Raw genomic sequence first — 12,887 nt, forward strand, 5'->3', positions numbered from 1 at the left:
TATGAAGTGATCTGACTAACATGAAGTGAAATGTAGTCACAACAATGATTAGAGGTCATTTGATTATTAAGTAACTGTAAGTAACTATGATAATTGGGAAATACAATAAAGCTAGCTTTTAAAGTTTTGAAAATCGTGATTATGGTACAATTTTACTGAAGATTAGATATCATTCTCTAGGTTCACGAGGATTTGGCTTACTGAAAACTGGAAGCATTGTTCTGAGGAATATGGGAGAGTTGGTACTTTGTTTTAAGTCAGTTGCCCATATTTCCTTAAATTGAACTTTATTTAAAATAAGCTTAAAAGCTTCTAACTTTTGACATTACAAAGTCCTACCAAAATAGTAGTAAATCAAGAATAATTTAAATGTAAACTATCAAAATTTGTTAAATAAATAGAATTAACCAGTTTTCTGCACACTGGATCCAAGTTTCATAACATACAATACCATGTATAAATGGTATTTGAAAGCAGAATACCTAAGGTACTTCATTAATTGTAGCTATCCATAAAATTAGTACTTCAAATAGAAGCATTTGCAGATAGGTAACATTAAATCATCAAAGCAAACAGAAGTTGAAATACACATTAACTGTGTAAACATTTCTGGTAAATTGAACCAGTTCTTTATCCCTAACTACAGAAAGATAAACCAGGAACCCCATCTCAGACAAGAGACTTCAGAATCAGGACCTTGAGCAAAGTGTTAACTAAATTCAGTGCTTGAGAGCAGTATACTTGAGCAATGAGAGAGGAAGCAAGGACTAAGGGCAGTAGAAAGTTCATCCTGTTGCTCTTTTAAAAATTCCCTCCTGATTTTCAATAGACTGAAACATAGAAATATAATTAACTGAACCCCTTTTCCAAAGAGTTCTGGGAATGGCAATTATACATGAATTCTAAATGGCTGTTCTGCCTGGGGTTCTAAGATGGTAATCTTAGAGACGGTTGCTCCTACTTCATTTATAACCATTCATTCATGCTGCATTTATTCAGTCAACAAACATTCGTAATGGGCAATCTTCTGGTTTCCAGGGTTTTGCAGTATCTGCAGTCTTGGGCACAGATACTCATTGCCAAAACCTATTGATTCTTCACTCGCTGCTCTAATATTTACTTTTAGCATCCATTAATACATTCCATTTTTTTATTTTCTCAAGCATTATAAGACCCAAATTCCTGTCCATGCCTGAGGAGTTTATGGTCTATAGTCAGACCAAAAGTAAAAGCTATTATAAAGCAACATTCTAAGTGCCTCTATACTTGTGAGCATAGAGAATTATGTTAACCATTAGGGAGAATTACTACCTCACATTTCAGGTATCTGGGAAGGTTAGCTGGAGAGGAGGATTCATATTTGAATATTGAATATTTGATTCAAGGTGATTGCAAGTAAGTCAGAGGAGGAGGGTGGCTATGTAGACTACTCTAGGCAAGGAGAACAGCATGTTCAAAATTACAAAACGTGCAAGGCTGAATTTGCAGATAATTAACATAAGTACAGGACACACAGGTGTGGATGGAGAGCTAGGAAGAAAAAACGAGACCAGAGAGAGAGGCAGATAAGTCCAGAAGGGTTAAGAGTACTATGTTACAGAGTTTGCATTTTCACCTGAGAGCTATGGAGAATGAGCGAAGGCTGTATACCAGGAAAAGGGAGAAATATTTGGGTCCTAGACATGGAATGTATGTTCTTGCTGGACTGTTCTGTTATGGAATTTGTTATTTGAATGCAGGTTCTTGTTGTCATGATCTTCATTTTTACTTTCTTTTTGTCTATGATACATGTCTACTTTCTCATCTCTCATCTCATCCCATCCTGATCATAGATGTTTCTCAAGGCCCAGCTAAAATCTCACTTCCTCATTTAGCAAACTTCAAGAGATATCACTAAGTATCTAGGATGTCAAACGGACATAGCTCCTGCCCTGTTGGAGACTCCCCTGATAGCACCCACTGGAAGCGAATTCTTTTTTCTTCACCCTCTTACAGGATTTCGTTCATGCCAATCGCATGACGCTTACTTGGAATTCCCTTTGTATCCCTCAGGAGTCTTTCAAGAAAAAGGCAACTCACTCGAATTGGGCAATTTGCAAAGCATTGAATAAAAGGAGTACTTCACAAATATGTAAATAGGGGCTGTGATCCATATTAGTGGGTGCCAGGCCACCCCAAACTTACTGACATACAGTAATAAGCATTTTATTGTGCACATGGATTCTATGGGTCAGGAGTAAGAGAAAATCACAAAGAGGATGATTCTTTTCTGTTCCATGATGTCTGAGGTTTCTCTGGGAAGGTTCAAAGCGGGGTTTGACTTGATGGCTAGGGTTTGATTAATTTAAAGTCATCTTCACTCATTTGTCCACTACCTAGGCTGGCACTGTTGAACGGACCACATGTATATGGTCTTTCCATGTGGCTTGGCTTGGCTTCTTTGCAGTATACTTGTCACGATATAGTGTTTTTTTTTTTTAAAGATTTTATTTACTTGACAGAGCGAGATCACAAGTAGGCAGAGAGGCAGACAGAGAGAGAGAGGAGGAAGCAGGCTCCCCACTGAGCAGTGAACCCGATGTGGGGCTCAATCCCAGGACCTTGGGATCATGACCTGAGGCGAAGGCAGAGGCTTAACTCACTGAGCCACCCAGGTGCCCCTATAGTGGGTCTTTTCATACAGTGTCTTGAGGCCCTAAACACGAGTGTCCAAACAAGCAAGGCAGAAGCAGAATGTCCATTTCTGAGATAGCTTCAGAAGTCACAGAACACAGGTGCTGCTGCATTGTATTAGCTGTGAGGGTCTCTAAGGCCAACTCAGGTCCTAGTAGAAATGTCTTTGACTTCACTGAACAATAGGAGTGAAAAAGGATTTTCATACATGTCTTAAATTGCTGAGGCAGGGTTTACGGAAGCCAACAAGGGGTAGTTCAGTGCCATATGTCTCAATAGAAGTAGTTGAGTTTCTACTTCTTTTTCTGAAGAAGAAAGGAAGGTAGAATTTATCAGAATGGAGAGCTACAGGAAAGAGCTACATGATGGTACTATGGCCTTCTGTCAAGAAATATAGCTAAATAAAGGATAGAAGAAAGAAAGATGCAGGAAAATGTATACCTGATCTTACTCCCTTTATGTCTCTGTGCCTTCCCATTTGCCAAACCCAACTGGAATCCCAGGGATGCATCCTAAATAAATCAACCTCTTGAAGCTACAAGTAGGGTAAGAATTATAGAAAGTAGGTCTGGAAGGACAAACAGAAGATGTCCAACACATTCTTATATTACAGTTAATTGCTTACATCTCTCTTCCAAATACATATGCCTATCATTCTTCCCCCATCTGACAAAGCACAATTATTTTTCCCCCATTTGGCAATGCACAGACAGCTAAGATGTATTTTATATAGTAGAAGCTTAGTACTTGTTTGTTCAACAGGTGAATGACAGCTAATTCTATGAGTGAATAAACACACAGAAAATATTCTTTTTACATTAGAGTTTTCTTTTTAATTCTATTGGATTTAAAGATGCTAGTTGTCTACCAGCTAGTGAATAAGTCACATTATTTTCACCATATACATTTTTTAAAAGCCTAAAGCATACAATTTACAATAGCTTTTATCAACAATGTTTAAAAAGAATTCAGTTATGAGCACAGATTTATTCATAATAAATAAGGGACCATGTTTCTAACTTATCATGAGCCAAGAGAATAAAAAATTTGGGGGCAATTTAATTCTTTTGGTCACGGTGACTCAAGGCAGTATCATCATTTCTAGGTTGAGAGCAGCTGTGGAATTTCTTCTCTTTTTATCAGTTTTATTCTAATAGACCTCTGAGAAGACCATTAGGAAGTTAAAAGAGAAAATAACTTTATCAGAAAAGAATATGCATTAGACTCTAAGAAAACCAAGACAGATTTGGGGGTTGGGATGCAATGTAGGTAAAAAGGTGTCGTTATGGTAAACAGAGATTAATGTACCCTGTTACTCTATTTCTACCAGGATAGCTTATATACTGTTAATGAAGAAACTAATGCAGAGGGGAGAGATGTATGACTTGTTAACAGACATATCCCAGCTGAAGCAAAAAGAAGGCTGAAAGCATTTATTATCCTCCCTACTTATTAGTGTTGCATTATACATCAAATAAAATAATGTGTTTGAAAACTGTAAGATACAACAGAAAGCTCCTATTTCAAGATATTCAGCGAAGTAACTAGGTGAAATCATGGCTACCCTATTTAAGGCAGTGTTCCAAAAGTATTAACCAAAATTGTCTATTAAGTACTTGATGCTGAATGGCCCTTAACTGCTCCAGCTGGATTTTTAATTAGATGATGTGGATAATTGTCTTCTTCAGACCCCCCCCCCCCAAGGAATTCTGTCTATGATTATATAGTCCATGTAAGCATCGGATCAAAGAGATCCAGAATCTTAAACTTCATTTTATGGCTTTTCCCATAATCGTGCCACCTCCCAATTCATGATTAGGTAGTATATTTAAAAAAGAAAGAAAGAAAACATGATTTGTGTGTCACTGGAGGGAGGTGATAATTACATTTAGAATGTACTCAGGGCACAAATGATAAGTTTATGAGGCTTGGCTCTCAGTTTTTAAAACTATGGTTTTACTCTCTCCTGAAAGTGCATAGAGTGGTTAAGTTTATTGTAATGAGAAATCTTAAAATTATTCAAGTAGATCAATATGAATTCAACATTTTGATTAGCAACAGTATTGACATTTCTAAAATTCCAGTTTCAGAGTATCCCAACATCTAATTATGAATAAAAATGAGTTCTTAGATGGCTTATCAAAGAGTAATTTTTGTTTGGCCCCTACTGGAATTTGAATGCCAACAAAGGAAGCAGAAATCCTTGGTGCATGTTTTAGTTGGCAGAATACAGTTGTTACTTAAGTCTTTTTTCTCTCTTACATCTAATGTCTCAAATATATATTGTCTCTGTATCACTATGTTGAATTAAGTGGTGGAGAACTCTAATGAATTGTGTTGTATTCAAACTCAATGTGATAATGTAGGTTTTTATTTTCATATACCACCGTGAAACAAACACATTTTGCAAAAATTTATTGCTCCTGCATATGAGCCAGAGATGACTTATGTATTTTTTTTTAAAGATTTTATTTATTTATTTGAGAGAGAGACAGTGAGAGAGAGCATAAGAGGTGAGAAGATCAGAGGGAGAAGCAGACTCCCCATGCAGCTGGGAGCCCAATGCGGGACTCGATCCCAGGACTCTGGGATCCTGACCTGAGCCGAAGACAGTTGCTTAACCAACTGAACCACCCAGGCGCCCCTGACTTATGTATTTTAACAATATTTATATTCTCTCTGACTTAATCAATGTATTACATTTCCAAAGTTGAGTTGTAGACAAGTATTGTCAATTTTTTTTAAAGATTTTATTTATTTAGGCAGAGAGGCAGGCAGAGAGAGAGAGAGAGGAAGAGAAGCAGGCCTCCTGCTGAGCAGAGAGCCTGATGCGGGGCTCGATCCCAGGACCCTTGGATCATGACCTGAGCTGAAAGCAGAGGCTTTAACCCACTGAGCCACCTAGGCACCCCAGTATTGTCAATTTTAACCCACTGAGCCACCCAGGCACCCCTAAAAAGAAAAATAAACTTACATAAAATAAACCACCTATGCTTTAGGTGGAAATTATATAGTTATCATTTTCATTTTCGGAAAGAATAGTTATATGATGTCAGTGCCTATTATGACATTGCTTCATCCCAAAGAAATTGCTATACGCAGCTTCATCTACCTCTGGTAGTCAGTTTCCTAAACTTTCATGTTATATTTCAAATCAAACCTATTCAAATTGAGCAGGCTCCTGTTAGAACATCTCTTCCTTCCTGAATCCCCATTTGCCGCCCCTTAAACCTTACTTCCTTGCCTTTGTCAATGACTACATTGTTCTTTTAGATAAATAATTTAAGCTAATTTCTCTCATTGACCCTCACTTTTTTTAGTCATGTCCTGTCATTTTTCCTTTATGAAGTCTTTCATTTTCACATTTCCTTTACTTTTCTATTCTTTTTTTTAAACTTATTTATTTTTTTCAGCGTAACAGTATTCATTGTTTTTGCACCACACAGTGCTCCATGTAATCCATGCCCTCTCTAATACCCACCACTTGTTTCCCCCAACCTCCCACCCCCCGCCCCTTCAAAACCTTCAGATTGTTTTTCAGAGTCCATAGTCTCTCATGGTTCACCTCCCCTTCCAATTTCCCTCAACTCCTTTCTCCTTTCCATCTCCCCTTGTCCTCTATGCTACTTATTATGCTCCACAAATAAGTGAAACCATACTTTTCTATTCTTATTGTAATTCATACTTAACGGTAGCTTGAAGAATTTTCAGGAGGTTGGGCAACCAATCTTGGATGTTGCACAGCTTGGAATAGGCAGCCACAGGAAACACCATCTACATCACAATCTTCATTTATAAAACAAGGAAGCTGAAGCCCAGATAAGCTGAGGGTTTTCCTAAGATCATTAAGTTTGTAATGGTAGAGGTGAACTTGGAATCTCAGCCTGTGCTTATTTTATTCCTCTATCCAACTACCTCAAGGAGAGGAACCTCGCTAACTATAATTTTCATATTGTTTTATGTGTACTAGTTTTCCTAACAAATCATAATTTCTTTAAAAATTATTTAAATGCTGATGCAGGTAAACATAATTCTGTGTGAGTTGGCTTGTGATACAGAGGACTCTAGGAGGAATGACTGTTTCTATTTCCCAGATGGCAAAACTCTGGGTATGACCACATAATTTCTAGTTAGGAGCTCAACTTGTACTTAATTGATGCAGAAAAGGGAGATGTGTTGGAAGTCACAATGGGGCCTATCAAAGCAAATACCAAAAAATGGCTTAGATAGAATCTATAAGAAGTTGAGGGCAAAGGAACTGGAATAATCTAATATAGCACTCTAGCTAAATGTTTAAAATAATGCTCTATCAATCTTGTCATCAGCAAAGAGAAACTTTGTAATTTAGAGTCATACTCTGAGCTGAGATTTGTTAAGTTTGTGTGTTAGTATATTGTGTATATTGGTTTTGAGGTTTGTAGGAAAACTGTAGATATAGAAAATATTGGTGTAGCTTCTCCAGGAATATTTTAAAATGTTCCTAAAAAGGTTAAAATGTTACTTAGTAGTATTACACAATCAAGTTGTGCTCATTATAAAAGTGTACTGTATTACAATATCCAATATCCAGTTTTAGCCTCTTTTGCTTTTTGCTATATAAGGCAATAAATACCTCATAATGGTATACTATCCTTTCTTCACCAAGAGCCTAGCCAAATTCTATTTTGATCTTTTCTGCTTAATTAATTTCCTCTTTTGCTTAATTAGCTTAGTTATCTTTATCTTTATCTTTTTTTTTTTTTAAACAATCTCTGCTATGGAAATAAACCACTTTCTACTTTAGAAATGGACCAAAAATGCCTTAGGTTATTTCTAGCTTTCTGTTTCTCAGACTCCATAGCTAAAGAATCATAGGCCATATTATTAAATAATAGCCACTCCATAACCTGTGAGATTATCTCTTCTTGTGGATTGTCTAAGGTCAGTCTTTTTTTTTTTTTTTTTTTTTGGATTATTACTTCCACAGGTCTTTTGCTGTTAAACATTTTTAATTTGCATAATTTCTTCCTAGAAAATAAAGTCTATATTTTTCAAAAATTTAATGATACTTTCTGTTGTTTGTTCATGTTTCTAACTTTATATTGGGGCTTTACAACTGCAGAGAATATCTTTTTTTTTTTTTTTTAAGATTTTATTTATTTATCAGAGAGAGAGAGGGGGAGAGAGCAAGCACAGGCAGACAGAATGGCAGGCAGAGGCAGAGGGAGAAGCAGGCTCCCTGCTGAGCAAGGAGCCCGATGTGGGACTTGATCCCAGGACGCTGGGATCATGACCTGAGCCGAAGGCAGCCGTTTAACCAACTGAGCCACCCAGGCGTCCCACTGCAGAGAATATCTTACTATATATATATATATATATATATATATGTATATATATATATATCTTTTGACTAGCAGATAATTTTCCACATTATTCATTCAGTTACTCATTAATTTACTCAAAATCAATTATTGATCTCTTATGTTAGATATTGAAGTTATTACAAAGAAAGCTGGCAATAGTGTCTGCCCTTAATGAATTTATGATCTAGTAGGAGTGATAAGCAATGTATATTCAGATTTTGTATTGATTGTTTTAATTTCAGATTTGCCACATGCACACTGAAATATTAAACAGGCCATGAGATCTTGCTGCATTCACTTTTCATTGAGTCAACATAGGCATTATTGCAAGAAAATATATACAAATTTCTTGGTATAACTCAAAATTCACTATATTCTAATTGTTATATTTTCATTATACATGGTTGAATTATAAGTGTTATGAGAGATACCAAGAAAGTGTTCTGAAAATTGAGTTGTATCCTATTCCTCCTGAGGAAATGATATCATTGAAATCTTATTTAACTAGGTATAATAGGGTGATCAGTGTTAGTCAAACATCTGTTGATATGATACACTCCTTTATCCTTCATGTCTTCTATGTGCTTGGGTAGATTTCCACTGATCAGAAACAAAGAGAAAGTTAAAGACCGGAAATAAGGAAAATAGGCAAACAAAGAAGAAGAAGAAATAGAAGAAGAAGAAGAAGTCAAAAGGCCAAAAATAATTTTGGAAAAGAAACTAAAATAAAAGTATTAGTAGAATGCAGAATAAAGGCAGAGAAGGATAGTATTAAAAAACAAAATTCAGCTGGCTGTATTCAACAACCCATGAATTGGGCAGCATCCAGTATGGCAGATAGAAGGGAGCTCTGAGAAGCTGTACCATAAGCACAAGGGAACTACAACAAGGTTGTAATATGCCACAAATGGATTGGCTGTGGCAAGACCACTTTCCTTTACGGGATGACAGGGGTCTGTTAGGCAGATTGTCTAAGTAGGGCTGATTTTGCAATTCCTGATTGACTTACTTAATATTCCATTTCTGGGGGCACCTGGGTGCCTCAGTGGGTTAAAGCCTCTGCCTTTGGCTCAGGTCATGATCCCAGGGACCTGGGATAGAGCCCCGCATCAGGCTTTCTGCTCAGCAGGGAGCCTGCTCCCCCCAACCCCCGCCCAATCTTTCTGCCTGCCTCTCTGCCTACTTGTGATCTCTGTCTGTCAAATAAATAAATAAAATCTTTAAAAAAAAAAAAAAAGATTCCATTTCTGGGAGATCTGATATTGTAATTAAGTTAAGTCTTGGTTTGGTGATGTATGACTTAATCATAAGCAACCTGGTTTGAGGCCAGTTGTCTTGTTTTTTTAACAATAGGGCAATGAAAGAGTTATAGATGAAAACAGATTAAAGAACTTACTACTAACTCAACTCTAATGTATTTGCATGAAGTCATTACTAACTCAACTTTTATGTATTTGCATAAAATTAGGAAGGGAGCCTGCAGTATTTGGCAAAAAGTAGAGACTCAAATACTAATTCCTTCTAACATTTCAGTTTTTCTAAACCGGAATCCATTAGGTTCATGATTTGAGAAGGGTTTTTGAAAAGTGAAAACACTACCTAATAGAGCATACGAATTCTAGCTACAGAGTACAGGTATTTCAATATATTTGGTAGATTGATGCTCTTCATTTGGAAGAGTCATTCTTAGAATATTTACATAGTTTTGAGAATCATGGAAAGGAAGGATAAGTTAGAGTTGATATCTGCCTAATTTTCTTACTCAGTTGGCTCTATCTTGATGAAAATGGACAGATGTAGACAAATGCTTTAGACAAATGCTTTTACTTTTTGAACTTTTTATTTATTTTTTTTTGAGAAGATCAGAAGCATCTTAGTAAACACTACCACATTGGAGAAAGGCTCTTTTTGGAGATTTTATGGTAGAAGAGGATTCCCCATTTATAGTATTGATGACATGCTGAACAGGTTGATGGCATGCTTTATCATTATCAGTATTATTTTGCCAGTAATGGACAACTAAAATTATTCTTTCATGAAAGAAAATATCTGCAGATATATATGGACCACTTTTAATATGTGATGTAGTCTTTTTACTAGGGACTGGGATACAAAGATGAATACATGAGTTCTCCCCTGTCCCAACTGTTACAGTGTACAGTTTAAAGCTGGAAATTCTTAATATCCTTCTCTTAGATTCTTCTGTCCATTTGTAGCCTGGAACAATTTTTTTTTATAATGTCACAGGCATTTTATTTTTTGGTGCTAAAAATATAGAAATACAACTTTAATGCCAAACCCAAGACAGTCTTAGGTAGCATAGACATTTTCACAATATTTATTCTTCCAATCCAGGAGCATGGAACATTTTTCCATTTCTTTGTGTCTTCCTCAATTTCTTTCATAAGTACTTTATAGTTTTCTGAGTATAGATTCTTAGCCTCTTTGGTTAGGTTTATTCCTAGGTATCTTATGGTTTTGGGTGCAATTGTAAATGGGATTGACTCCTTAATTTCTCTTTCTTCTGTCTTGTTGTTGGTGTAGAGAAATGCAACTGATTTCTGTGCATTGATTTTATATCCTGACACTTTACTGAATTCCTGTACAAGTTCTAGCAGTTTTGGAGTGGAGTCTTTTGGGTTTTCCACATATAGTATCATATCATCTGCAAAGAGTGATAATTTGACTTCTTCTTTGCTGATTTGGATGCCGTTAATTTCCTTTTGTTGTCTGATTGCTGAGGCTAGGACTTCTAGTACTATGTTGAATAACAGTGGTGATAATGGACATCCCTGCCGTGTTCCTGACCTTAGTGGAAAAGCTTTCAGTTTTTCTCCATTGAGAATGATATTTGCAGTGGATTTTTCATGGCTTTGATGATATTGAGGTATGTGCCCTCTATCCCTACACTTTGAAGAGTTTTGATCAGGAAGGGATGCTGTACTTTGTCAAATGCTTTTTCAGCCTCTATTGAGAGTATCATAGGGTTCTTGTTCTTTCTTTTATTGATGTGTTGTATCACATTGACTGATCTGCGGATGTTGAACCAACCTTGCAGCCCTGGAATAAATCCCACTTGGTCGTGGTGAATAATCCTTTTAATGTACTGTTGAATCCTATTGGCTAGTATTTTGGTGAGAATTTTTGCATCTGTGTTCATCAAGGATATTGGTCTGTAATTCTCTTTTTTGATGGGATCCTTGTCTGGTTTTGGGATAAAGGTGATGCTGGCTTCATAAAATGAGTTTGGAAGTTTTTCTTCCATTTCTATTTTTTGGAACAGTTTCAAGAGAATAGGAATTAGTTCTTCTTTAAATGTATGGTAGAATTCCCCCGGGAAGCCGTCTGGCCCTGGGCTTTTGTTTGTTTGGAGATTTTTAATGACTGTTTCAATCTCCTTACTAGTTATGGGTCTGTTCAGGCTTTCTATTTCTTCCTGGTTCAGTTGTGGTAGTTTATATGTTTCTAGGAATGCATCCATTTCTTCCAGATTGTCAAATTTGTTGGCGTAGAGTTGCTCATAGTATGTTCTTATAATAGTTTGTATTTCTTTGTTGTTAGTTGTGATCTCTCCTCTTTCATTCATGATTTTATTTATTTGGGTCCTTTCTCTTTTCTTTTTGATAAGTCGGGCTAGGGGTTTATCAATTTTATTAATTCTTTCAAAGAACCAGCTCCTAGTTTCGTTGATTTGTTCTATTGTTTTTTTGGTTTCTATTTCATTGATTTCTGCTCTGATCTTTCTGATTTCTCTTCTCCTGCTGGGCTTAGGGTTTCTTTCTTGTTCTTTCTCCAGCTCTTTTAGGTGTAGGGTTAGGTTGTGTACCTGAGACCTTTCTTGTTTCTTGAGAAAGGCTTGTACCTCTCCATATTTTTCTCAGGACTGCCTTTGTTGTGTCCCACAGATTTTGAACCGTTGTATTTTCATTATCATTTGTTTCCATGATTTTTTTCAATTCTTCTTTAATTTCCCGGTTGACCCATTCATTCTTTAGAAGGATGCTGTTTAGTCTCCATGTATTTGGGTTCTTTCCAAACTTCCTTTTGTGGTTGAGTTCTAGCTTTAGAGCATTGTGGTCTGAAAATATGCAGGGAATGATCCCAATCTTTTGATACCGGTTGAGTCCTGATTTAGGACCGAGGATGTTATCTATTCTGGAGAATGTTCCATGTGCACTAGAGAAGAATGTGTATTCTGTTGCTTTGGGATGAAAAGTTCTGAATATATCTGTGATGTCCATCTGGTCCAGTGTGTTGTTTAAGGCCTTTATTTCCTTGCTGATCTTTTGCTTGGATGATCTGTCCATTTCAGTGAGGGGAGTGTTAAAGTCCCCTACTATTATTGTATTATTGTTCATGTGTTTCTTTGATTTTGTTATTAATTGCTTTATATAGTTGGCTGCTCCCACGTTGGGGGCATAGATATTTAAAATTGTTAGATCTTCTTGTTGGGCAGACCCTTTGAGTATGATATAGTGTCCTTCCTCATCTCTTATTATAGTCTTTGGCTTAAAATCTAATTGATCTGATATAAGGATTGCCACTCCTGCTTTCTTCTGATGTCCATTAGCATGGTAAATTTTTTTCCACCCCCTCACTTTAAATCTGGAGGTGTCTTCGGGCTTAAAATGAGTTTTTTGTAGGCAACATATAAATGGGTTTTGTTTCTTTATCCATTCTGATATCCTGTGTCTTTTGATTGGGGCATTTAGCCCATTAACATTCAGGGTAACTATTGAGAGATATGAATTTAGGGCCATTGTATTGCCTGTAAGGTGACTGTTACTGTTTATGGTCTCTGTTCCTTTCTGATCTACCACTTGTAGGCTCTCTCTTTGCTTAGAGGACCCCTTTCAAGATTTCCTGTAGAGC

This window comes from Mustela nigripes, chromosome 7 (assembly GCF_022355385.1).
Source record: "Mustela nigripes isolate SB6536 chromosome 7, MUSNIG.SB6536, whole genome shotgun sequence".
In the NCBI taxonomy this organism is placed as follows: domain Eukaryota; kingdom Metazoa; phylum Chordata; class Mammalia; order Carnivora; family Mustelidae; genus Mustela; species Mustela nigripes.